This window comes from Hylobates moloch, unplaced genomic scaffold (assembly GCF_009828535.3).
Source record: "Hylobates moloch isolate HMO894 unplaced genomic scaffold, HMol_V3 SCAFFOLD_11, whole genome shotgun sequence".
Taxonomy (NCBI): domain Eukaryota; kingdom Metazoa; phylum Chordata; class Mammalia; order Primates; family Hylobatidae; genus Hylobates; species Hylobates moloch.
The window spans coordinates 6421609-6449125 of record NW_026652286.1 but is presented as its reverse complement, the minus strand read 5'-3'; the positions used below and the strand labels follow the sequence as shown (position 1 = coordinate 6449125).

At 40.3% G+C, this 27517-nt stretch overlaps 1 long non-coding RNA gene across 2 annotated transcripts in view; it reads left to right on the top strand.

Moving 5' to 3' along the window:
• The first annotated feature begins 2684 nt into the window (after positions 1 to 2684).
• The window catches only part of LOC131384624 (uncharacterized), a 117643-nt gene continuing 92810 nt past the window's right edge, over positions 2685 to 27517 (top strand). Inside the window, exon 1 of one of the 2 annotated variants that reach the window (XR_009215653.1) lies at positions 2685 to 2757. This is a non-coding gene — a long non-coding RNA (uncharacterized LOC131384624). The remainder of the gene's footprint in view (positions 2758 to 27517) is intronic. The other variant, XR_009215652.1, reaches the window with a different exon arrangement.

The following is a 27517-nucleotide window of genomic DNA, read 5'->3' as shown; positions in this document are numbered from 1 at the left end:
TTAGATGGTGTCTCACTGTGTTGCCCAGGCTGGAGTGCAGTGGCACAATCTTGGCTCACTGCAACCTCCGCTTCCCGGTTCAAGCAATTCTCTTGCCTCAGCCTCCCTAGCCGCTGGGACTACAGGTGTATGCCACCACACCCAGCTAATTCTTTTTTGTATTTTTAGTAGAGACGGGATTTCACCATGTTAGCCAGGATGGTCTCGACATCCTGACTTCATGATCCACCTGCCTCAGTCTCCGAAAGTGCTGGGATTATAGGCGTGAGCTACCGATTTTTATGTGTGTGTATAAATATGTGTGTTCCTCAGTTGGAAATATTTTGGGGGAGACTACAGAACAGTGATTTTTCTCTAACGACTACTGTGTTCTCTCCTACTGTTTTTGGAAGTGAAGTAGCTGTGGTATTGGGTGTAGCCAAAGACTTCTGAAAAAATGGTCCAGAAAGAGGCTTATTTTCAGTTTCCAACAAGATCAATATCAAACATCCTGGGCTAGACGAATAATGATTTATACAATTATATTTAAATTATGTACAGACATTTAATTAATAAGCCCATTATATAGTTTTTCTTGCAGTATTTCCTAGTCTGATATTTATCTTTATGCCACATTTTTTAAACCAAAACTTTAAAATCCAGCATCTATTATTTAGCTGTGATAATCTGTAATTGAGACCTGCTTTCTGTCATGTGAGTCTAAAATGTTTATACTATTACCATGTCTATGTGTACTCACTGAACATTATCCTTAGTATTTTTTCTACATTAAGAAACATTTATTTATTCATTCCACACTTACATCTCTTATTAGGAAACATATGAAGAGTTTTCTTCCATTCTCTATTTCTTCTAGCTCATGAAGCATACTTTTGACAACTTGATCCTCCTTAAAGAGTTTTTTGTTTGTTTGTTTAGATGATTGCTGGTTTAGAACCAATAGGCCTGAGTTTATACTTTGCCTCTATTCTTAAATACTTGTTTGATCCTTTATCAGTTAAAAAAATAACAACTTATAATAAGCAATATGTATTGAGCATTTATGTACTAGATACAGTGATAAAACTCAAGAAGAATTAAATCACTAATTCACTAACGCAATGAGAAATATATTAAGTTTTTGATTTCTAATGTGGACTCTCAAAGCCCTTGTAAGAAATAATAGCTTTGAAAGTCAATGGAATTGATTTTCATGAGGCAGGTAGTTCTGAAAAAAGAGGAGTCTATTGAAAAGCAGAAAAGAAAGATTATAAGAAATAAGATATAGAGTATATGCCTTCACAATAGGTGAAAAAAGAAAATAAAGAAACAATTGTATCCTAAGTGACTGAAATGAGAATCAATTAGTCTGGAAAGAGATAGGAGACTGAAATACCAATGGGCATGATCTTGGATACCTAGGACATGAGAGTAGATCTTGGGGTTTAAGGGGACTACATAAATATATATACACACACACACATACATATGTATATACACACATACATACATATATATACACACATATATAATATATTATATATATAAAATAATTCTGCAGGCTAGTGGGCAACTGAAACACATTGCTCAGTAGAAACTGCCTAGTCTTCTTGATAAGGAGGGTTGTTTGGTTTGAAGACCTTATGTGTGGAAGCAGAGTATTGAGAGAAACTTGTAATTACCCTATTCAAGGATTTCTGAATTTCACCAGATACCAAGACATTTCAGAAAACAAAGGTTATTTTTTTCTACACTCTCTACTTCTGACATCAGATGTATATTGCTTTTTTTCTAACACTGACCAATTCTCCAACACCAGCAGAGTGTCCTATAATTCAATTTAATTTTGATACTCTCTACCTAGATTTATCATCAGATCCCACAAATTAAGGGCTCAGTCTCACAAGACTCCTGTAATTTCAGATTCCAATTACTAGTTCACATCTTCCCTATTTCTGACCGTTAAATTAAATTGGGGGTTCCAACAACCCTCCCTCAGGTTTGATAATTTACTACAATTGCTCATAGAACTCAGGGAAACACTTTACTCATGTCTACCAGTTTATTAGAAAGAATACAATAAAAAATACACACAAATAGCCAGATGAAGGGATACACAGGGTAAGGTCTGGAGGTGTCCTGAGCCCAGGAGCCTCTCTGTTGAGTTAGGGTATAAGTGACTCTCCTCTCTCCCCTTCACAGGAATGTATTCACCAACCTGAAAGCTCATCAAGGCTCATTGTTTACACATTTCTTTATACAGCTTAATCTTCAACTCCTCCCCGTATATTCTCTAAACTTATGTGGGTGGAACTTAATGTTCCAACGCTTTGATTTCTTGGTGTTTCTGGTGACCACCTCCATCCTGATGCTATCTGGGGACTCCACCTTAAGGCAATTCACTAGCATAAAATAAAGTGTCATTAAGTAGGCCACCATATGAATAACAAAAGACATTCCTATCATTCAGGAAATTCCTGGAGTTTTAAGAACTCTGTACCATGAACCAGCAACAAAGACCAAATATATTTATCATGCTACAGTTCCACATCAGTTTGTGCCTTAATTTTAAGCCTTACCTCACACATGCATCCGAAATCAGGTGATCTATAATTCCTTCTCCTTGTGACCAAAAGAATGTGGTAAAAGTGATGCCGTGTTGTTTCTAAGAAGACAGGTCATAATGCTTCTTAGAATGCAGCTTCTCTGGACTATCTCATAACCCATCTGTGAAGCAGGGAGAAGTCCAAGCTTCCTCATGAAGAGGATCACATCAAGGTAGCCAATTGATAGTTTCTGGATTTTCTCCTTGTAAGAACCATCTACTCAAATGGAAGAAAAAGGGGAGGGAATGGGAGAAAAAAACCCTTAAAACTAAGCATATAAACAAAGGAGACTCTTTTAAGTCAGAAGAGATGGCATTATCTTTTAATTGACAACTTTAAATTCTTGACATTATCTGAGGAGAGAACTCTAATTAGAAGAGAGCAGCAAGAGAACATAAGTAGATTTACTTTTATTGAACATCTGATTTATGCTGATGAAAATACACTTGCTGCACATACTCCCTCAGTCTCATTTATCTCCTAATATTCACCTCATCCTTTAACTTATTCATTTATTTACAAAGAGTTAACACATGCTTATCTTGTGGCTGCAATATAGTAGCCTGGAGATTGTCAGTGGGGTCTGGGACAAAGGGACCAGAGGTAGGGAACCCTTAAGGAGTTCACAGTTGACACTGCCAAAAAGAAATGAGTACAATGTCTTGTCATAAGTTCTCTTAGGTATATGGTATCAATGGAAAGAGTCAAACTCTGCAAAATATTTGAAGACATTTAGGCTGGGCACGGTGGCTGACACTTGTAATCTCAGCATTTTGGGAGGCCGAGGTGGAAGGATCATGAGGTCAAAAGATCGAGACCATCCTGGCTAACATAGTGAAACCATGCCTCTACTAAAAATACAAAAATTAGCTGGGTGTGGTGGTGCAGACCTGTAGTCCCAGCTACTTGGGAGGCTGAGGCAGGAGAATCACTTGAACCCGGGAGGCAGAGCTTGCAGTGAGCTGAGATTGCACCACTGCACTCCAGCCTGGGCGACAGAACGAGACTTGGTCTCAAAAAAAAAAGAAAAAAGAAGAGATTTATCATGAGCCAAATATGAGTGACCAGCCTTTAAGAGATTCCTAGAACCCATGCCCAGTGGTCAGACTACAGCTTGGTTCTATAAATTTTAGGGAGACATAAGACACCAATCAATACATGTAAAATGTAAAATGTACACCAGTTAAGTCTGGAAAGGAAGGACAACTCTAAGTGAGGGGTATTTCCAGGTCACGGAAAGATTCAAAGATTTTGATTGGCAGTTGGTTGAAAGAGGTAAGTTATTGTCCAAAGACATCGAATCAATAGAGGGGAATGTTTGGGTTAAGATAAGGGGTCGCAGAGACCAAGATTCCCATTATGCAGAGGAAGCCTCCAGGTAGCAGGCTTCAGAGAAAATAGATTGTCAATGTTTCGTATCAGAGTTGACTCTCCTGGATCAGGGAAAAGAAAGTAATGAACTAATGGGGATTCTCTATAGAATGTAGATTTTTATCACAAGAGACAGCTTTGCCAGGCCATTTCTATATATGTCAGAAAAATATAATTTGGGGTAAAATACTTCAATTTCTTTCAGGGCCTGCTATCTGCCATTTGATGCTATGCTAGAGTCAGGCTAGAATTTGGTGTCTTATTGCTTCAAAGACTCTAATTTATCAGTCTTCACATCTATTTTAATGTTAATGCTGGTCATCTGTGCCTGAATTCCAAAAGACAGGAGAGTATAATGTGGCATGTCTGACTCCCTTTGCCCATCATGGCCTTGTTACTGGTGATAGGTATCTGAGTTACCCCGAGTTACCCGCGGTGAATCTGCATGGGTCCACAGCAACTTCTTGCCTCCTCAGAAGAAAGACTTTGACGGAGGGGCATAAAGCAGAAAATGAGACCAGGCAAGTTTCAGAGCAGGAATGGAAGTTTATTTAAAAAAGATTTAAGGCCAGGCACAGTGGCTAACGCCTGTAATCCCAGCACTTTGGGAGGCCAAGGCGGATGGATCACCTGAGGTCTGGAGTTTGAGACCAGCCTGACCAACATGGAGAAACCCCATCTCTACTGAAAATACAAAATTAGCCTGGCATGGTGGCGCAGGCTTGTAATCCCAGCAACTCAGGAGGCTGAGGCAGGAAAATTGCTTGAACCCGGGAGGCAGAGGTTGTGGTGAGCCGAGATTGCGCTATTGCACTTTAGCCTGGGCAACAAAAGCCAAACTCCATCTCAAAAAAAAAAAAAAAAAAAGGCTTTAGAACAGGAAAGAAAGCAAAGCTTACTTGGAAGACATCTAAGAGGGCACCTGAAGGAAAAAGAGAACGTTCAATCTTGATCCTAGAGCTTTACAGGTTTGCCTCTTTCCCACGATTTTACCCCTAGGGTGGGTTTCCCGCATGCCCAGTGCCCTTCTTACCCTTGGGAACTGATCACTGCACGCTGTATTTAGGAAGTTGCAGTCTTGCCCATCCGAGGCTTTCTTCCCTTTTTCCAGCGGACTGTAGCCGGAAGGTCATATTTCACCATTTTGTCTCTTAGTGCGCATGCCCAGGAAGCTTTTTCTCCCTGGCATCTGCTTTCAATTAACGCTTTAATGTTAATAGCTGTGGATCATCAGGAAATGGCCTCTGCCTGGCCCTGGGTGGGCTGCCAATTTTCATTTTTAGAGAGGCAGTCTGATAATTGTCAAACCATCAGCTGACATTTCTAGCAGGTGGAGAAAGAGCCCTCTCCTGCCCTGCTCATCCCTATCTAACTACCTGTAACAGCCTGAACTAGTTTTCGGGTTGTGAAAGGAAAATTCATCTTGGGACCCGCAAATCACTAAGCCAAAGGGTAAAGTCAAGCTGGGAACTGCAACAGGCAAACCTGCCTTTCATTTTATTCCTAAACAAAAGAGCTACAAAGATTTTTTTAAAGCCACATACTTCCCTCAAAATTTGCCCACAAGGAAATTCCTTATGGGCAAAGGACAGACAGACCTCGAAGTCATTCCTCTTCCCACCTGAGACAGATATCTGATTGCTTCTTTTGCCCTATTGTTATACTAAACCAGACTAAGGCATAAATGACTATTCCTTTACCTTTCACTCAAATGTAAATTGTGTATTTAGTTAAAGGCTAACCAAAGACTCAAAAATAAAAAATGCAAGTTTGTCTCTTATCCACCTATGGCTTGAAAGCCCCCTCCCCAACTTGAACTTGTCCTGCCGTCTCAAACCAAACCAAAGTACATCATTCACATATGATTGATGTCTCATGTCTCCCTAAAATGTATAAAATCAAGCTGCACCCCAACCACCTTGGGCATCAGGACGTCCTGAGACTGTGTCTCTGGTGCATCCTTAAACTTGGCAAGATAAATCTTATAAATTGATTGAGTTTCAGACACTTTTAGGTTCACACGGTTAACTTTGGAATGCCGTTGGTTGAAAGGAGGGGTCTATTCAGATGACTGTTGGGGGGAGAGCTTAGAAATGTTATTTTTGATTTACAGTAGCATAGAGGTGGAACCAGAGGGAGGCCCTGAAGCCAGTATTGGAGAGCAAGAAAAAGGAAACATAAGCGTTAAGGCAGTTTATTTTTTTCTTCCCAATACTACCATTAATAAACTAGAAAGCACTACATAAATGTAAAGTGAAATAGCATTATTAAGGGATCATTCTCCTATTCCTTCATGAATCACCACTACCTACGTACTGTCAACTGAAGAATGATGAGGTTCATAAATTTGGGAAAAAGAGTTTTATTTTTCTTTCTTTATTTATTTTTTTGAGACAAAGTCTCACTCTGTCACCCAGGCTGGAGTGCAGTGGCACGATCTCAGCTCACTGGAACCTCCACCTCCCAGGTTCAAGCGATTCTCCTGCCTCAGCCTCCTGAGTAGCTGGGATTACAGGTGCACACCACCACCCCTGGCTAATTTTTGTATTTTTAGTAGTAACAGGGTTTCACCATGTTGGTCAGGCTGGTCTCGAACTCCTGACCTCGTGATCCGCCCGCCTCAGCCTCCCAAAGTGCTGGGATTACAGGTGTGAACCACCCACCGCACCTGGCAGAGGGCTTTATTTTTCATAAAGGATTTCAGCCTGCATATTGGCCATTCTGACAAGCCTTATTCCTCCTGTGATAGTTAATACTGAGTGTCAACTTGATTAGATTGAAGTATGCAAAATATTATTCGTGTGTGTTTCTGTAAGGGTGTTACTAAAAAAGATTAACATTTGAGTCAGGTGTAGTAAGAGAGGCAGACCCACCCTCAATCTGGATGAGCACCATCGAATCAGCTGTCAGCACGGCCAGAATAAAAGCAGGCATAAGAAGGTAGAAGTAAGGTAGAAGACTGGCTAAGTCTTCTGACCTCCATCTTTCTCTCGTGCTGGATGCTTCCTGCCTTCAAACAAAGGACTCCAAATTCTTCAGTCTTTGGACTTTTGGACTTACACCAGTGGTGTGCCAGGGGCTCTTAGACCTTCAACCACAGATTGAAGGCTGCACTGTCAGCATCCCTACTTTTGAGGTTTTGGGACTCTGGCCTCCTTGCTCCTCAGCTTGCAGAAGGTCTATTGTGGGACTTCACCTTGTGATGGTGTGAGTCAATTCCCTGTAATAAACTCCCTTTCATATACACATCTATCCTATTAGTCCTGTTCCTCTATAGAACCCTGACAAATACAGCCCCCTCACCGGACTCGTGTACAAAGTTGGCGGTGGCACCAGTATGATCTGAGGATAAAGGTTTGGGTCCTCTGACATCAAAAAGTGAAGCAGAGGACAGGAAAACCCTTACTGTGGATTCTCCAAAGACTGGCCAGAAGCAGTGAGTAGTCCCTGGTCTCTTATCAACCATAAAATAGGGGAAGCATCAGGCTGTTGATTGATATCAGATGAAGTCTTTTGAAAGGGCCGGTTTCTGGTAAACCCTTAGGGAAGAAAGCCTAGTGGTAGTGAGTGAGAAGGGTATAGGGAACTCCTATTTAGTCATGGCTGAAAACTCAGCTTTCAAGGTTACTCTGTGGTCCCCTTGGCCAAGAGATTGTCTTTTCAGTCAGTTGGAGTGCTTAGAATTTTCTTTTTGGCTTACAGTGTTAAAGTCTAAACTTTCCAGATTGCCTTTACTTTACCTCTTTACCTGTTCATCTCTCATTATGCCTGAAGCAGAACTGACTTTTATACAGTCAGAGAAAAAAGTACCGTGTCAACCTTTCAATCTATCAAGCTCAACGTCACCCTTCCACTCTATCAAGATGTGTTTCCTCACCCTCATATTCAAGAAACAAATTTTGCATTTGAAAGAGCACATAGTTAGGGAAAAAGAGGTTGGTATTTTTTAGAGTTTGCTTTGCTGTGCATTTGCTATACTCACCCTGTCTAGTTCAGCACACACTTACCTTAAAATGGACTTTTTCGACAAGGTGGTTCTTATGGTTCTTTCTGCTCTATAATTCTGTGAACCTATGAGATATTTTTAGTGAAAATATGCAATATAATTGGAAGACGAGAAAGCACCTACATATTTTAGTTGTCAGGCTGTGTCTATAGAAACATTTTTTAAATTTCTCTGAATATAATTTTTATGTCTTTTAATTTAGGGTTTCTAATATCAATCATAATATTTACATAAATCTTGGTTGCCAATAATAATAGAAACCTGCTTAACATAGAGAGAAAGGTAATTTATTGGAAGCATCATAGACAGTTTATCAAGTGAAGAATTGTCAGTAATAAAGGAAAGCTCCCCAGTTGTCAGGGTACTGCAATGATGGTCACACCACCATGGGAAGAAGATTGTCAGTACTGGGAGCTACCACCAGCTCAGACACCACAGCCACCATGGATGCTGATGCATCTTTGCTGCTATTACTGAATGCTACTCATGTTTCCTTATACTACTGGCTCCACTTCAAAGTGGCAGTAAGAAATAGCCAATTTGCCAAGCCTAGCTCATGTGCCTACAGTGTTACTACAGAGCATGAGGAAAGAAACTATTTGAACTTGTGTATTTTTTAGTGGTAAGCTATGTTGTTATAAAGTCTCTCATATGAGGAACACGCAAAATATGTCAACTTTGCACTATAATGTTAAAAGAATACACAATTCCAGAAGTCATCTGTGATATGTCATGCCAGTCACATAGTAGGTACACGGTTTTTGGCTTCTATATTTAGGAATTGAGCTCCATGGGCTGGTTACCCCATAACTGGGGTGTTAAAGTACCTGAGTTCACCAAGGATGCTAAAAAGATCCAAAGCATGCATTGTCTCAGGATTCATAAGAAGCAAAGAAAGCCAACTGCCTGCACTCAGCAAGCACCAGAGTTGTGGCTCAAGGTTTTAATAGCACTATCTGCAAAAGCTGCAGTTTTTGATATTCCAATCCCCAGTGGGGAATCTGCCAGGTAATCCTCTTCTTTCCAAAGCCTCTCAGCAGAATCCATGTCAGAGACACTGAGCAGCTGTGGGTCTGAGCTCGCTGGGAAGTGAGGTGAAAGCTCTGCTTAATTGTTCTTGGTAATTGCCACCTCTAGGGAGCTGGCCTAAAGAAGTTGTTCATTTCCTCCCCTGTTAATACTCTATTTACATCCTTATACAATGGTTAGTGTAAAAGAGATTTCACTTTTCTGGTTGATAGTGATAACTATTATTGCCCCTCTAAAATAGAATCTACAATTTTTTTAGTATATTTGTGAAACACTTTGATATACGTTATCATCTTTCCACCTCACCACATCACTTGAGAAAAAGAATGCTTGACCAGAAGAAGTAATTAGCACAAGGCTAATCAAAGTGGCAGATCAAGAATTGAAACACAAGAGTGTGTGGCCCTATAGTTCCAGTCATTTTCATTACTGCACCTCTTTCTAAACGTGCCACAGTGCAGAGCATGTGGAAGTGATGCAGTAGTGTCTCTAGACGCACAGAGTAAAAGAGGAATTCAGAGATAGGGCATTTCTTGAATAGATGAGTAAAGGTTGGAGAGAGAAGTCCCTGGAGATTACTATATATAACTTTTTCATAAAGTTATCTAAGTAAAGGGACCATGATACGGTTTGGCTCTGTGTCCCCAGGCAAATCCCATCTTGAATGGCACTCCCATAATTCCCATGTGTTGTGGGAAGGACCCTGTGGGAGATAATTGAATCATGGGGCCGGTATCCCTCATTCCATTCTCATGGTAGTGAATAAGTCTGATGAGATCTGATGGTTTAATTTTAATTTAATTTATTTTTTTATTATACTTTAAGTTCTAGGGTACATGTGTACAATGTGCAGGTTTGATACATAGGTATATGTGAGCCATGTTGGTTTGCTGCACCCATCAATTCATCATTTACATTAGGTATTTCTCCTAATGCTATCCCTCTCCCAGCCCCCCACTCCCTGACAGACCCCGGTGTGTGATGTTCCCCACCCAGTGTCCAAATGTTCTCATTGTTCAGTTCCCACCAATGAGTGAGAACATGCAGGGTTTGGTTTTCTGTCTTTGTGATTGTTTGCTAAGAATGATGGTTTCCAGTTTTATCCATGGCCCTGCAGAGGACATGAACTCATCATGTTTTATGGCTGCGTAGTATTCCGTGGTGTATATATGCCACATTTTCTTAATCCAGTCTATCATTGATGGACATTTGGGTTGGCTCCAAGTCTTTGCTATTGTGAATAGTGCCACAATAAACATACATGTGCATGTGTCTTTATAGTAGCATGATTTATAATCCTTTGGGTATATACCCAGTAATGGGATTGCTGGGTCAAATAGTATTTCTAGTTCTAGATCCTTGGAAAATCACCAGACTGTTTTCTGCAATGGTTGAACTAATTTACACTCCCATTAACAGTGTAAAAGTGTTCCTATTTCTCCTCATGTTCTCTAGCATCAGTTGTTTCCTGACTTTTTAATGATTGTCATTCTAACTGGCATGAGATGGTATCTCATTGTGGTTTTGATTTGCCTCTGATGACCAGTAATGATGAGCATTTTTTCATGTGTCTCTTGGTTGTATAAATGTCTTCTTTTGAGAAGTGTCTGTTCATATCCTTTGCCCAGTTTTTGATGGGATGTTTGTTTTTTTCTTGTAAATTTGTTTGAGTTCTTTGTAGATTCTGGATGTTAGCCCTTTGTCAGATGGGTAGGTTGCAAAAATTTTCTCCCATTATGTAGGTTGCCTGTTCACTCTGATGGTAGTTTCTTTTGCTGTGCAGAAGATCTTCAGTTTAATTAGATCCCATTTGTCTATTTTGGCTTTTGTTGCCATGGCTTTTGGTGTTTTATTCATGAAGTTCTTGCCCATGCCTATATCATGAGTGGTATTGCCTAGGTTTTCTTCTAGAGTTTTTATGGTTTTAGATCTAACATTTAAGTCTTTATTCCATCTTGAATTAATTTTTGTATAAGATATAAGGAAGGGATCCAGTTTCAGCTTTCTACATATGGTTAGCCAGTTTTTCCAGCACCATTTATTAAATAGGGCATCCTTTCCCCATTTCTTGTTTTTGACAGATTTATCAAAGATCAGATGGTTGTAGATGTGTGGTGTTAATTCTGAGGCCTCTGTTCTGTTCCACTGATATATATATATATATATATATATGTGTGTTTTGGTACCAGTACCCTGCTGTTTGGGGTACTGTAGCCTTGTAGCATAGTGTGAAGTCAGGTAGCATGCTGCCTCCAGCTTTGTTCTTTTTACTTAGGATTGTCTTGGCAATGTGGGTTCTTTTTTGGTTCCATATGAACTTTAAACTAGTTTTTTCCAATTCTGTGAAGAAAGTCATTGGTAGCTTGATAGGGATGGCATTGAATCTATAAATTACCTTGGGCAGTATGGCCATTTTCACCATATTGACTATTCCTACCCATGAGCATGGAATGTTCTTACATTTGTTTGCATCCTCATTTAATTCATTGAGCAGCAGTTTGTAGTTCTTGAAGAGGTCCTTCACTTCCCTTATAAGTTGGATTCCTAGGTATTGTATTCACTTTGTAGCAATCGTGAATGGGAAGTCACTTATGATTTGCCTCTCTGTATGTCTGTTATTGGTGTATAGGAATGCTTGTGATTTTTGCACATTGATTTTGTATCCTGAGACTTTGCTGAAGTTGCTTATCAGCTTAAGGAGATTTTGGGCCGAGACAATGGGGTTTTCTAAATATACAGTCATGTCATCTGCAAACAGGGACAATTTGACCTCCTCTTTTCCTAACCGAATACCCTTTATTTCTTTCTCTTGCCTGATTGCCCTGGCCAGAACTTCCAAGACTATGTTGAATAGTAGTCACAGTGAGAGGGCATCCTTGTCGTGTGCCAGTTTTCAAAGGGAATGCTTCCAATTTTTGCCCATTCAGTATGATATTGGCTGTGGGTTTGTCAAAAATAGCTCTTACTATTTTGAGATACATTTCATAAATACCTAGTTTATTGAGAGTTTTTAGTATGAAGAGCTGTTAAATTTTGTCGAAGGCCTTTTCTGCATCTATTGAGATAATCGTATGGTTTTTGTCTTGTTTCTGTTTATGTGATGGATTACATTTATTGATTTGCATATGTTGAACCAGCCTTGCATCCTAGGGATGAAGCCGACCTGATCTTGGTGGATAAGCTTTTTGATGTGCTGCTGGATTTGGTTTTCCAGTATTTTATTGAGGATTTTCATGTCGATGTTCATCAGGAATATTGGTTCAAAATTCCTTTTTTTGTTGTGTCTCTGCCAGGCTTTGGTATCAGGATGATCCTGGCCTCATAAAATGAGTTAGGGAGGATTCCTTCTTTTTCTATTGGTTGGAATAGTTTCAGAAGGAATGGTACCAGTTCCTCTTTGTACCTGTGGTAGAATACAGCTGTGAATCATCTGGTCCTGGACTTTTTTTGGTTGGTAGATTATTACTTATTGCCTCAATTTCAGAGCCTGTTATTGTTCTATTCAGAGATTCAACTTCTTCCTGGTTTAGTCTTGGGAGGGTGTATGTGTCCAGGAATTTATCCATTTCTTCTAGATTTTGTAGTTTATTTGCATAGAGGTGTTTATAGCATTCTCTGATGGTAGTTAGTATTTCTGTGGGATCGGTGGCAATATCCCCTCTATCATTTTTTATTGCGTCTATTTGATTCTTCTCTCTTTTCTTCTTTATTGGTCTTGCTAGCAGTCTATCAATTTTGTTGATCATTTCAAAAAACCAGCTCCTGGATTCATTGATTTTTTGAAGGGTTTTTTTATGTCTCTATCTCCTTCAGTTCTGCTGTGATCTTCATTATTTCTTACTTTCTGCTAGCTTTTGAATGTGTTTGCTCTTGCTTTTCTAGTTCTTTTAATTGTGATGTTAGGGTGTCAATTTTAAATCTTTCCTGCTTTCTCTTGTGGGCATTTAGTGCTATAAATTTCCCTCTACACATTGCTTTAAATGTGTCCCAGAGATTCTGGTATGTTGTGTGTTTGTTCTCATTGGTTTCAAAGAACATCTTTATTTCTGCCTTCATTTCATTATGTACCCAGTAGACATTCAGGAGCAGGTTGTTTAGTTTCCATGTTGTTGTGCGGTTTTGAGTGAGTTTCTTAATCCTCAGTTCTAATTTGATTGCACTGTGGTCTGAGAGACAGTTTGTTGTGATTTCATTTGTTTTACATTTGCTGAGGAGTGCTTTACTTCTTATGTGGTCAATTTTAGAATAAGTGCAATGCAATGCTGAGAAGAATGTATATTCTATTGATTTGGGATGGAGAGTTCTGTAGATGTCTATTAGATCTGCTTGATGCAGAGCTGAGTTAAATTCCTGGATATCCTTGTTAACCCTCTGTCTCATTGATCTATCTAATATTGACAGCGGAGTGTTATAGTCTCCCGTTATTATTGTGTGGGAGTCTAAGTCTCTTTGTAGATCTCTGAGGACTTGCTTTATCAATCTGGGTGCTTCTGTATTGGGTGCATATATATTTAGGATAGTTAGCTCTTCTCATTGAATTGATCCCTTTACCATTATGTAATGACCTTCTTTGTCTCTTTTGATCTTTGTTGATTTAAAGTCTGTTTTATCAGACACTAGGACTGCAACCCCTGCTTTTTGTTTCTTTTCCATTTGCTTGATAGATCTTCCTCCATCCCTTTATTTTGAGCCTATGTGTGTCTCTGCACATGAGATGGGTCTCCTGTATACAGCACACTGATGGATCTTGGCTCTTTATCCAATTTGCTAGTCTACGTCTTTTTATTCAGGTCATTTAGCCCATTGACATTTAAGTTTAATACTGTTATGTGTTAATTTGATCCTGTCATTATGATGTTAGCTGGTTATTTTGCCTATTAATTGATGCAGTTTCTTCATAGTATCAATGGTCTTTACAATTTGGCATGTTTTTGCAGTGGCTGGTACAAGTTGTTTCTTTCCATGTTTAGTGCTTCCTTCAGGAGCTCTTTTCAGGCAGGGCTGGTGGTGACAAAATCTCTCAGCATTTGCTTGTCTGTAAAGAATTTTATTTCTCCTTCACTTATGAAGCTTAGTTTGGCTGGATGTGAAGTTCTGGGTTGAAAATTCTTTTTTTAAGAATGGTGAATATTGGCCCCCACTCTCTTCTGGCTTGTAGGGTTTCTGTCGAGAGATCCACTGTTAGTCTGATGGGCTTCCCTTTGTGGGTAACCCAACCTTTCTCTCTGGCTGCCCTTAATATTTTTTCCTTCATTTCAACCTTGTTGAAGCTGACAATTATGTGTCTTGGAGTTGCTCTTCTCAAGGAGTATCTTTGTGTTGTTCTCTGTATTTCCTAATCTGAGTGTTGACCTACCTTGCTAGGTTGGGGAAGTTCTCCTGGATAACATCTTGAAGTGTGTTTTCCAACTTGGTTCCATTCTCCTCATCACTTTCCGGTATACCTATCAAATATAGATTTGGTCTTTTCACATAGTCCCATATTTCTTGGAGGCTTTGTTTGTTTCTTTTTACTCTTTTCTCTAACCTTGTCTTCTCACTTTATTTCATTGATTTGATCTTCAATCACTGATACACTTTCTTATACCTGATCCAATCAGCTATTGAAGCTTGTGCATGCGTTACAAAGTTCTCATGCCATGGTTTTCACATCCATCAGGTCATTTAAGGTCATCTCTGCACTGTTTATTCTAGTCAGCCATTAGTCTAACTTTTTTTCAAGGTTTTTGGCTTCCTTGTGATGGCTTAAAACATGCTCCTTTAGTTTGGAAAAGTTTGTTATTACCGACCTTCTGAAGCCTACTTCTGTCAACTCGTCAAAGTCATTCTCCATCCAGCTTTGTTGCACTGTAGGCGAGGGGCTGCAATCCTTTGGAGGAGAAGAGGCACTCTGGTGTTTAGAATTTTCAGCTTTTCTGCTCTGGTTTCTCCCCATCTTTGTGGTTTTATCTACCCTTGGTCTTTGATGTTGGTGACCTACAGATGGAGTTTTGTTGTAAATGTCCTTTTTGTTGATGTTGGTGCTATTCCTTTCTGATTGTTAGTTTTCCTTCTAACAGGTAGGTCCCTCAGCTGCAGGTCTGTTGGAGTTTGCTGGAGGTCCACTGCAGACCCTGTTTTCCTGGGTATCACCAGCGGAGCCTGCAGAACAGCAAATATTGCTGCGTGATCCTTCTGTGTCCAGAATTGGTGGGTTCTTGGTCTCACTGACTTCAAGAATGAAGCCGCGGACCCTCGCAGTGAGTGTTACAGTTCTTAAAGGTGGCGTGTCCGGAGTTTGTTCCTTCTGATGTTCAAATGTGTTTGGAGTTTCTTCTTTCTGGTGGGTTTGTGGTCTTGCTGGCTCAGGAGTGAAGCTGCAGACCTTCGTGGTGAGTGTTACAGCTCTTAAGGTGGTGCGTCTGGGGTCATTCATTCCTCCTGGTGGGTTTGTGGTCTCGCTGGCTTCAGGAGTGAAGCTGCAGAACTTCAAGGTGAGTGTTACAGCTCATAAAGGCAGTGTGGACCCAAAGAGTGAGCAGTAGCAAGATTTATTGCAAAGAGCAAAAGAACAAAGCTTCCACAGTGTGGAAGGGGACCCAAGTGGGTTGCCACTGCTGGCTCAGGCAGCCTGCTTTTATCCTCTTATCTGGCCCCACACACATCCTGCTGATTGGTCCATTTTACAGAGAGCCTATTGGTCTGTTTTACAGAGAGCTGATTGGTCCATTTTGATAGGGTGCTGATTGGTGCATTTACAATCCTGATCTAGACACAAAAGTTCTCCACGTCCCCACTAGATTAGCTAGATACAGAGCATCAACTGGTGTATTTACAAACCCTGAGCTAGACACAGAGTGCTGACTGGTGCATTTACAAACCATGAGCTATATACAGAGTGCCAATTGGTGCATTCACAGTCCCTTAGCTAGACATAAAAATTCTCCAAGTCCCCACCAGATTAGCTAGATACAGAGTGCCAATTGGTGCATCCACAAACCCTGAGCTAGACACAGGGTGCTGATTGGTGTGTTCACAAACCCTGAGCTAGACACAGGGTGCTGATTGGTGTGTTCACAAACCTTGAGCTAGACACAGAGTGATGATTGGTGCACTCACAATCCCTTAGCTAGACACAAAGGTTCTCCAAGTCCCCACTAGACTCAGGAGCCCAGCTGGCCTCACCAAGTGGATCTCGCACTGGGTCCAGATGTGGACCTGCCCGCCAGTCCTGCGCCATGCGCCTGCACTCCTCAGCCCTTGGGCGGTCGATGGGACTGGGCGCCATGGAGCAGGGGGTGGTGCTCGTTGGGGAGACTCAGGTCGCACAGGAGCCCGTGGCGTGGTGGGGGGGATGACTCAGGGCTGCAGATCCCGAGCCCTGCCCCATGGGGAGGCAGCTAAGGCCTGGCGAGAAATCGAGTGCAGCGCCGGTGGGCTAGCACTGCTGGGGGACCTGGTGCACCCTCTGCAGCTGCTGGCCTGGGTGCTAAGCCCCTCACTGCCTGGGGCCAGCAGGGCTGGCCGGCCACTCCAAGTGCAGGGCCCGCCAAGCCTATGCCCACCCAGAACTCTAGCTGGCCCGCAAACACAGCACACAGCCCTGGTTCCCACCAGTGCCTCTCCCTCCACACCTCCCCACAAGCCAAGAGAGCTGGCTCCGGCCTCGGCCAGCTCAGAGAAGGGCTCCCACGGTGTAGCGGCAGGGTGAAGTGCTCCTCAAGCATGGCCAGAATGGTGCTGAGGCCGAGGAGGCACCGAGAGTGAGCGAGGGCTGCGAGGGCTGCCAGCAAACTGTCACCACTCACTTCCTCCAGAAGTTTCATCCCTGAGGAGCACCACCTATATGAAGTGTCTGTTGGCGACTACTGGGAGATGCCTCCCAGGTAGGCTACATGGAGTTCAGGGACCCACTTGAGGAGGCAGTCCGTCCATTCTCAGAGCTCAAACGGCATGCTAGGAGAGCCAATGCTCTCTCTCGAGCTGTCACACAGGGCCGTTTAAGTCTGCAGAAGTTTTCTGCTGCCTTTCGTCCAGCTATGCCCTGCCCACAGAGGTGGAGTATATCAAGGCAGTAAGCCTTGCTGAGTTGCAGTGCGCTCTGCGAGTTCAAGCTTCCTGGCAGCTTTATTTATGTACTCAAGTCTCAGCAATGGCGGGCACCCCTCCCCCAGCCAGGCTGCCACCTCGCAGTTCCATCTCAGACTGCTGTGCTAGCAGTGAGCAAGGCTCCATGGGCATGGGACCTGCCAAGCCAGGCACAGGAGAGAATCTCCTTGTCTGCCAGTTTCTAAGACCTTGGGAAAAGCACAGTATTTGGGCAGAAGTGTCCCGTTTTTCCAGGTACGGTTTGTCATGTCTTCCCTTGGCTAAGAAAGAAAAATCCCCCAACCCCTTGCACTTCCTGGGTTAGGCAACACCCTGCCATGCTTCTGCTTACCCTCCATGGGCTGTATCCACTGTCCAACCAGTCCCAGTGAGATGAACCACATACCTCAGTTGGAAATGCAGAAATCACCTGTCTTCTGTGACGAGCACATTGGGAGCTGCAGACCAGAGCTGTTCCTATTTGGCCATCTTGGAACATACCTCCTGATGGTTTTATTAAGAGTGTTTCTGCTTTCACTGCTGCTTCATTCCCTCTTGATGCTGCCATGTAAGAAGATCCTTTCTCTTCCACCATGTTTGTGAGGCCTCCCTAGCCACATGAAGCTATAAGTCCATTAAATCTATTTTTTTCCCAGTTTTGGGTATGTCTATCAGCAGCATAAAAATGGACTAATAAAGACCATCTTTAAAAACATTAGTAATACTCTGAGATTAATATAGTGTGCACAACACAATGTGCATGATTGTTGCTGTAGAGTTTCATTTCGTTTTTGCTCGTGTTGCTTTTTCATTACTTTTTTACATAATTTTTTATATTATTTTCAAATGACTTGTAATAATTGCACATATATATGGAATAGAGTGATATTTCTATACATGTGTACACTAATGATCAAATTAGGGTAATTAGCATATCTATCATTTAAATACGTATCACTTCTTTGTGTTGTGGACACTCAAAATCCTCTTAACTTTTTGAAAATATACACTAGGCTGGCTGCGGTGGCTAACGCCTGTAATCCCAGCACTTTGGGAGGCCGAGGTGGGTAGATCATGAGGTCAGGAGTTCGAGACCAGCCTGGCCAACGTGGAGAAACCCCATCACTACTAAAAATACAAAAATTAGCTGGGCGTGATGGTGAGCACCTGCAATCCCAGCTACTTGGGAGGTTGAGGCAGGAGAACCACTTGAAACCGGAAGGTGGAGGTTGCAGTGAGCTGAGATTTTGCCACCACACTCCAGCCTGGGCAACAAGAGTGAAATTGTCTCAAAAAAAGAAAATATACATTAAATTATTATTGAATATAATCATCGTGCAGCACTACAAGACACTAAGATTTATTCCTCCCACTGAGCTGTAACTTTGTGTCTATTAAAAAGCATCTTTCTATGTTTTCTTTCCCCCTGAATTTCCCAGCCTCGAATAACCACAATTCTTCATTCTACTTGTGTAAGTTCACCTTTTTTTTTTTCTCAGCTCCCACATAAGAGTGAGAACATGTGGTATTTATCTTACTGAGCCAGATGTACTTCACTTAACATAATGTCCTTCAGGCTCATTATGTTGCTGTGAATGACAGAATTTCATTGTCTTTTTTTTTTTTAAATGGCTGAATACTATTCCATTGTGCATATTGTGAACCCTGAAAATCTGAGTCAGGTCTCAGTTAATTTAGAAAGTTTATTTTGTCAAGGTTGAGGACCTGCACCTGTGACACAGCCTCAGAAATTCCTGATGACATGTGCCCAACCTGGTAGGGTCACAGCTTGGTTTTAAACATTTTAGGAAGACGTAAGACGTCCATCAATATGTGTAAGATGTACATTGGTTCAGTTGGAAAGGTGAGACAACTCAAGGCGAAGGCGGGATGCCTCGAAGTCGGGAGGGGGTTTCCAGGTCTTAGGGAGACATATGGTTTCATTCTTTTGAGTTTCTGATTAGCCTCTCCAAATGAGGCAATCAGATATACATTTATCTCAGTAAGGAGAGGGGTAACTTCGAATAGGAGACATGTTTGCCTTAAGCAGTTCCCAGCTTGACTACTCTCTCTAGCTTAGTGATTTGGGGGCCCCAAGATTTATTTTCCTTTCACAATACATACCACATTTTCTTCATCTGTTCATCTGTTGATGAATATTTAGGTTGATTCTTAACCTTGGCTATTGTGTATAGTGCTGTGATAAACGAGGAAGTGCAGGTATCCCCTTGATATAGTGATTTCCTTTCCTTTGATTAAATACCCAGTGGCAGGATTGCTGGATACTATGGTAGTTTTATTTTTAGTGTTCTGTGAGACCTCCACACTGTTTTCCAAAGTAGCTGCACTAATTTACATTCCCAACTACAGTGTATAAAAGTTTCCTTTCCTTCACATCCTTACCAGTGCTTGCTTTTTTTTTTTTTTTTTTTTTTTTTTGTATTTTTGATGACAGCCTTTCTAACTGGAGTAAGATGACATGTCACTATGGTTTTGATTTGCATTTTCCTGATGATTACAGATGTTGAACAATTTTTGATAGACATGTTGGCCATTTATGTCTCCCTTTGAGAAATCCTATGTCCATTTTCAGTCAAATTATTTGTTTTTTTTTTTTTTTTTTTGCTGATGAGTTATTTGAGTTCTTCATATATTCTGGACATCAGTCACTTATTGAATAAATAGTAGGCAAATATTTTCTCCCATTTTACATGTTGTCTTTCCACTTTGTTGATTGTTTCTTTTGCTGTGCAGAAGCTTTTTCATTTACTATTAATCCCACTTGTCTATTTTTGTTTTTGTTGTCTAAGCTTTTGAAGTCTTACCTATAAAATTTTTGCCTAGACCAATGTCCTGAAGTGTTTCCCCTATATTTTATTCTAGTAGTTTTATAGTTTGGGGTCTCACATTTAAGTCATTAATCCCTTTTGATTTGATTTTTTCTAAATGGCAAATGATAGGGGTCTAGTTGTATTCTTGTGCATATGAATATCCAGTTTTCAGAGTACCATTTATTGAAGATGGTGCCGTTTCTTTAATGTATGCTCTTTTGCTGAAAATCAGTTAGCTAAAATATGTAGATTTATTTCTGGATATTCTGTTCTGTTCCATTTATCTATGTGTCTGCATTTATAGCAATGCCATGCTGTTTTTTGTCTATAGCTTTGTAGAATATTTTGAAGTCAGGCAATGTGAAGCGTCCCATAAGGAGATCTATATGCATAGAATCTGAAATCTGAGACCTAACGGCTTCTTGGATCTGCCACTTCTCTGATTTCTCAAGAACTTGAAGCTTCAAGTGTCCCCTGTAAAACCCACATTTTGTGTTCCCATGGTTAGTACTTATCATAATAGGTACCTATTCTATGATGCCTCATGCTCTCTGAATTTCAAGTATTTCATTACTAAGTCCCTTTTTAACTGTAAAACACAAGGAAGACTAACTTGCATTCCAGACAGTATTGAGGTAGCTAATTTCTTTCTGATTTTGACCCTAAGTTCTATCAACACCAAAGCATCATAGGTGCCTTAGAAATAAGGAAGAAAGATCTTGAGAAATTCACTTTTCCCCTCATTGTCTGAATAAGAGTCAAACAGCAAGATTGTCAGCATTCATTGTTTTTTGCATAAGACTGAGAAGTTGCCCTCATGCTTATTTGATTTTAACTTCCAAAGCTAGGTGGTGTTTCTGTAAGGCTATAAGAATGGGGTCATGGAGAATTCCAGGATAAAGCAAACTCTACTAAAGAATGGTTGGGTTTTATGCATTTCAAGGGCTTTAATTTTGCTAGACTGAATATCATTTTCAAGTTTTTTACTTCAAAGGCTGTGAGGCGCTTCTATTAGTTGAAATTCTGGAAAATTACTTCATGAAAATTTAAAGTACTTTGATAAGCTGATATAGCCTGTTTCCTAGAATCTCACAAAAGTCAAGACCTCAGTTATGCATTTATTTCCTTTATTCTGGTTCTTAAACTCAAGCTACTCATTGCCTAAGGTCAATGAAAAAGTTAGTAAATATAGGAAAAAGACAATGATAGAGATGAAGGCATCTTGATATGACAAGAGGAATTCACAAAGCTCATGTTTTGATGATTTCAAGCTACTGACTTGGAGTTCAGCCTGTTTTTGCTATAATCTAGTTCAGGGAACAGTGATCTATCATTTCACATTCTTTTTAAGCTAGGAAACTTCACACTTTACAGTGAAGAGTGAGTGGGACCTTGAAGGGTGAGTATTGTGTCTATTTGTTAGTAAGAAATTAGGGAGTTTTCTAGTCAAAAGAAACAGCTTAGGGGTATAAAAATATACATGATGAACCATCACCAAATAATTGGGAATAGGGCCACTAGCATCAAATGATATAAAATGCACACAGCTATATTCATAACTCAATTCATGAATGATTTGTCTTAGTTATAATGTGTGTCATATCTAAACCTAAAACATAATAAAATACATGGTACACTTACTTAACCTTTCATTAGTGCACTTGTATTTTTTTTTTTTTTTTACCTAGTCTATTGATCAAGAAGTTTGACATATCTGTGGTGTTATGGTTGGGTGATTAATTATGACCCTGAGGAACTGACAGTCTAATAATCACACTTGTGTTGTGCCATTTGCAGCATGAGTGCTGCAGAATCCTAGGTAGGAAAGTAGTGACATACCAAGGGCTATTAAGTGCAATAACCAAGGGCAGTAGGATCGTAGGCCAGCTGTATCTGCATTACTTTGGATCTTGTTAGATTTCAAATTCTTGGCTCTGACTCAAGCCCTACTAAATCAGAAACTCTAGAAGTGGGACCTAGCAGTCTGTTTTAACAAGTTCTCCACATAATTTCAATGTGTGTTTATGTTTGAAACATTTTATTCTAGTGGTAGGGAATACAGACTTCCTCAATTCAGATAATAGCTATGCTATTAATACCTGAGTGACATTAGGCATCTAAATAATGATATAATCTATATAAGAGGATAACATTAATATCTTCCTTACAGGCTTATTATGAGAATCAAGTGAATCAGCATTTCATGGTCCCTACTAAGTATCATATAAACACTAGTTCTTGCCTCTAGGGGAAGAAATGGCATGATCCTTTAGTTCTGCCACGGCCTCTCTTTTAGACATCTTGAAAGTCTTGCTTTTGTACTGTTTGGCTATTTTCAGTTATACAATGAAAACAATAAATTGTCACCACTTTCCTTTAACATTTGAAATAGATTCTCCAATAAGGAGTTGCTTTTTCCGTCCTTAATTGAAAGAAAAATATCCCTTACTTTCTGATACTGAAAAATATACTCATTACATCTGATCTACTCTTACCACAAGCCTCAAGACGCATCTTTCCAGAGTGAATTACAAGAGCCACAGGCAGCAACTACTGCTTTCCAAGCAGCTCAATAATCCATCATTCCACCTTTGTTTATTCCACTGCAATTCACCTGGATGCACAGAAATTTCCTCCCAAATTTATTGAAACATTAAAAATTCGGGCTCCAAGCTAAAATCCTTATCTTCGTTTTGTTTAATATTTTGAAGAGTCTAACTCTTTGGTATTGATTATCTGAGCAGGCAATCAAAATACTTAATCAACAACAGTCACTCATGTGTGACCTGCTTCTTCCAGAGCACTAGGTAGTTAAACCCCTTTGACCTTCTCTTTTAATTAATTCTAGCCTTTATTAAGAAGAACCTTTCTAGCCTGCAACCTGCAAAATAGCAACTTTCAAGAAGGAAGTTTACCCTCTTTTTGTCTTCCTGAAATCAGAGTGAAGCCAAAGCCACAGGAATCACAGCTGGAATGGGGACATAGGAAAGAGGGGGCTCCCATGAATTGACCTGACAGCTGAGAGATGGCAACCTAGACCTTGGGGTAAATCACTGTCGAATGTACTCTACCCCCGCTACTTGGCTCAGGGCAGATTACAGGAATGACTAGTGGTATTGCTTCTGACTTCATTGCTTTTACCCAGAAGCAAATGTCACTGAAACAGGAAAAAGTAATTTGGGTTCCCATAAGGAGCACCTGTAATTCTACATAGTGTGCACAATTAGAAGTCAAGAAAACTTACTGCCGATAATAAGAATGTATAATTTTTGCCAAGTTGCTTCTTCCGCATGAACCTCAGTTTCTTCATCACTCCAATGACAGGTTCTTTTAGGACAGTCTCTTGGGCCCTCCTTTATTTCTGATTTTCTGTAGTTACTTCATCTCTGAGAACCAATTCTCTCATAGCAGAAGTAAATAACAGGGCAAGGTTTGCATAGATCTAGGTACTCTGGAAAAATGCCAATTTCATTCCCTTATGAATTTTTTCTCAGCACATTACAGATGTTGCACGCAGATGACCATATTGACTGCTCTAGTCAATAAGGATATATTCAGGTTTAAAGGGCTGAAAGTTCGTCATTACATATGTTAAATTATTTCATTTGAAGTATTTTCATATAAATTAGAAGATTAAAATAAAAAATAGCATGGAAGGCATAACGTGTAACTGTATGTACCACCTAAAAGAGATAATAGTATTTTGTGAAATTTACTTTGTTTATTTTTAATCATAAAAGCATATACATTACAAATGAAGTTGAATTTACTTTCCAGTTCCATCTCAGCAAACTGCATTCCCATCCCCAAGCAACTATGTTCATAAATTCAATGTGTATTATTCTAGCCCATTTAAAAATATTTTAGATGGATGAATATAGCAATGGGTTGATTGAAAGATGAACAGATTGATGAATACGTAAAGATTCCTGATAGGTAAATAAATAGACAAACCCATTTATATAGATTTGTATATAGTATTATCTTTAAATTCACATATACATGATAGGTAAATAGACAAACCTATTTATATAGATTTGTGTCTAGTATTATCTTTAAATTCACATATACATTATATTATGTCTCATTCTTTAAATTGCCTATTTTTATCAACATTTATGTTTTTGAGTCCACCTATGACTCAAAAGAAGTCTAGTTCATTCCTTTTAATTGATACGAAGTATTGAATTATACAAATATATCACATTTTATTTTTCCATTCTCCCAGTATTTAGCAACTTGGCCATTTTTAGTATATCACTATTAACACAAAGCTGCCCCAAATATCCTGAGGCAGAAATATTGTATGTGTTAGAAAATTTCTACACTATGTAATCAAGTACAATTGCCATTCATAGAGTTTACAAATTACCAGTTTAATTAAGTGTTGTGATTATGTGGGAGGCTTAGGCAGGATAATGGCTTGAACCCAAGAAGAAGAGGTTGCAGTGAGCTGAGATGCCAATCCAGCCTGCGCAAAAGAGCGAGACTCTATCTCAAAACAAGAATGAAAACAAAAAATACATTCTACTGTCAAATTTTGTTTTTGCTTAGCTAATGGTTATAAAATAATGGGTCATTTTGTATATTTCATTTATGTTTGTCTCATGTTTATAATTCCTAGACTAGTGAAGTTGAACAATTTTTCATATGTTTAATGAATGCTATATTTTGAATGTTTGTGTTTATTAGTTTGTTCTCACATTGCTATAAATAAATACCTGAGACTGGGTAATTTATAAAGAAAAGAGATTTAGTTAGCTCATAGTTCTGCAGTCTATACAGGAAGCATGATACTGGCATCCGCCTGGCTTCTGGGGAGGCCTCAGGAAACTTACAGTCATGATGGCGGATGAAGGGGCACCAGGCACGTCACATGGCCAGAGCAGGAGCAAGAGAGAGAAAGGTAGGGGTTGCTACACATTTTTAAATGAGCAGATCTTACAATAACACATTATCATTAGGATAGTACCAAGAGGGATGCTGCTAAACCATTCATGAGAAATCTGCCCCCATAATCCAATAATTTCTCACCAGGCTCCACTTCCAACATTGGGGATTACATTTCAATATGAGATTTGGGTGGAGACACACATTCAAACTATATCAGTGTCCCTGAAATTTCATGTTAAAATTTAATCCCCAATTCAATAGTATTAAGGATTGGGTACTCTAGAAGGTGATTAGATCATGAGAGCTTCCACCTTCATGAATAGATCAGTGCTCCTTCTAATAGGGTTCCAGGGAACTAGCTTGCCCTTTTTTGTCCCTGCATCCCTCTCACCATGTGTAGAAACTGTGAGAAGTTTTCCTCACCAGACACTAAGTCTGCTGGTGCTGTGATATTGGCCTTTCAAGACTCCAGGAATTTGAGAAAATTAATTTCTGTTCTTTGTACATTACCCAGCCTCAGGTATTTTGTTGTAGCAGTACAATGAAACTAAAATAACATTTTAGCATTCTCCTCTGTCAATAGTCTTTTCATAACCCTTGCTTTTTTTATTCAAGTGACTTTATTTAATAATTGTGTATATATATGACTACTTATTTGTTACGAGGTATTCAAATTCAAAAAGTTAATCCCTGTTGAATTATTTTAGAAAGAGCTACTGTTGGCTGGGCATGGTGGCTCATGCTTGTAATCCCAGCACTTTGGGAGGCCGAGGCGGGCGGATCACGAGGTCAGGAGATGGAGACCACGGTGAAACCCCATCTCTACTAAACATACAAAAAAAAAATTAGCCAGGCGTGGTGGCGGGCACCTGTAGTCCCAGCTACTTGGAGAGGCTGAGGCAGGAGAATGGCGTGAACCTGGGAGGCGGAGCTTGCAGTGAGCTGACATTGCGCCACTGCACTCCAGCCTGGGTGACAGAGCAAGACTCCATCTCAAAAAAAAAAAAAAAAAGAGCTACTGTTTTGTTCTCTATTAGTCCATTTTCACATTGCTATAAACTACCTGAGAATGGGTAATTTATGAAAAAAACAGGGTTTAATGACTCACAGTTCTGCAGGCTTAACAGGAAGCCTCAGGAAACTTACAATCATGACAGAAGGTGAAGGAGAAGAAGAATCTTCTCATGATGGCAGGAGAGAGAGAGAGTGAAGTGAAAGGTACCACACACTTTTAACACTTTTAAATAACCAGATCTCATGAGAACTCTATAACAAGACAGGACTAGGGGGATGGTGCTAAACCATTAGAAGCAAACTCCATGATCCACTTACCTCCCACCAGGCTCCACCTCCAACGCTAGGGATTACAACTCAACATGAGACTTGGGTGAGGACAGAGACCCAAACTATATTATTCCACCCCTGGCCTCTCCCAAGTCTCATGTACTTCTCACATTTCAAAATCAATCATGCCTTCCCAACAGTCTCCTAAAGCCTTAACTCATTCCAGCATTAACATAAAAGTCCAAGTCCAAAGTTTCATCTGAGACAAGATAAATCCCTTCTGCCTATAAGCCTGTAAAATAAAAAATAAGTTAGTTGGTTCCAAGATATCATGAGAGTACAGGCATTGAGTAAATGTCCTGATTCCAAATGGGAGAAATTGGGGATACAGGCCCCATAGAAGTCCAAAATCCAGCAGGGAAGCTCCAAAATACTCTCCTTTGATTCCATGTCTCAAATCCAGGCTGCACTGATACAAAAGATGGGCTTCCAAGCATTGAGGAGCTCCACTCCTTTGGCTCTGCAGGGTACAGCCCCCGTAGCTGCTTTCACTGGTTAGCATTGAGTACTTGCAGCTTTTCAAGGTACATGATGCAAGCTGTCAGTGGACCTACCATTCTGTGGTCTGGAGGATGTTGGCCCTCTTCTCACAGCTTTACTAGGCAGTGCCCCAAGAGGGACTCTGTGTGGGATCTCCAACCCCACATTTTCCCTCTATGCTGTCCTAGTAGAGGTTCCCTATGAGGGCTCTGCCTCTGCAGCAGACTTCTCTGGGATCATCCAGGCATTTCCATACATCTTCTGAAATCTTGGTGGAGGCTCCCAAGCTTCAACTCTTGCCCTCTGTGCACCTGCAGGCTTAACAACATGTGGAAGCCATCAAGGCTTCTTATGGCTTTCACCCTCTGGAGCAGAAGCCTGAGACATTTCTGGGATCCTTTTAGTCACAACTGAAGCTGGAACAGCTGGGATGCAGGGCATCATGTCCCCAGGCTGCACATAGCAGTGGGGCCCTGAGCATGGTCCACGAAATCGTTTTTCCCTCCTATGCCTCCAGGCCTGTGATTGGAGAGGCTGCCATGCAGGTCTCTGAAATGTTCTGGAGGTATTTTTTTCTATTGTCTTGGCTATTGACATTTGGCTCCTTTTTACTTTTGCAAATTTCTGCAGCCAGCTTGAATTCTCCAAAAGAAAATGGGTTTCTCTTTCCTCCCACATGGCCAGACTGCAAATTTTCTAAACTCTTATCCTCTGTGTCACTTTTAAATATAACTTCTAGTTTCAGATTATCTTTTTACTTATAAATATGAGCATTCACTCTCAGAAGCAGTCAGGCCACATCTTTAACACTTTGCTCCTTATACATTTCTTCTGCCATATGCCCTAAATTATCTCTCTCAAGTTCAAAGTTTCACAGATTTCTAGAGCAGGAGAACAATGCTTCCAGTCTC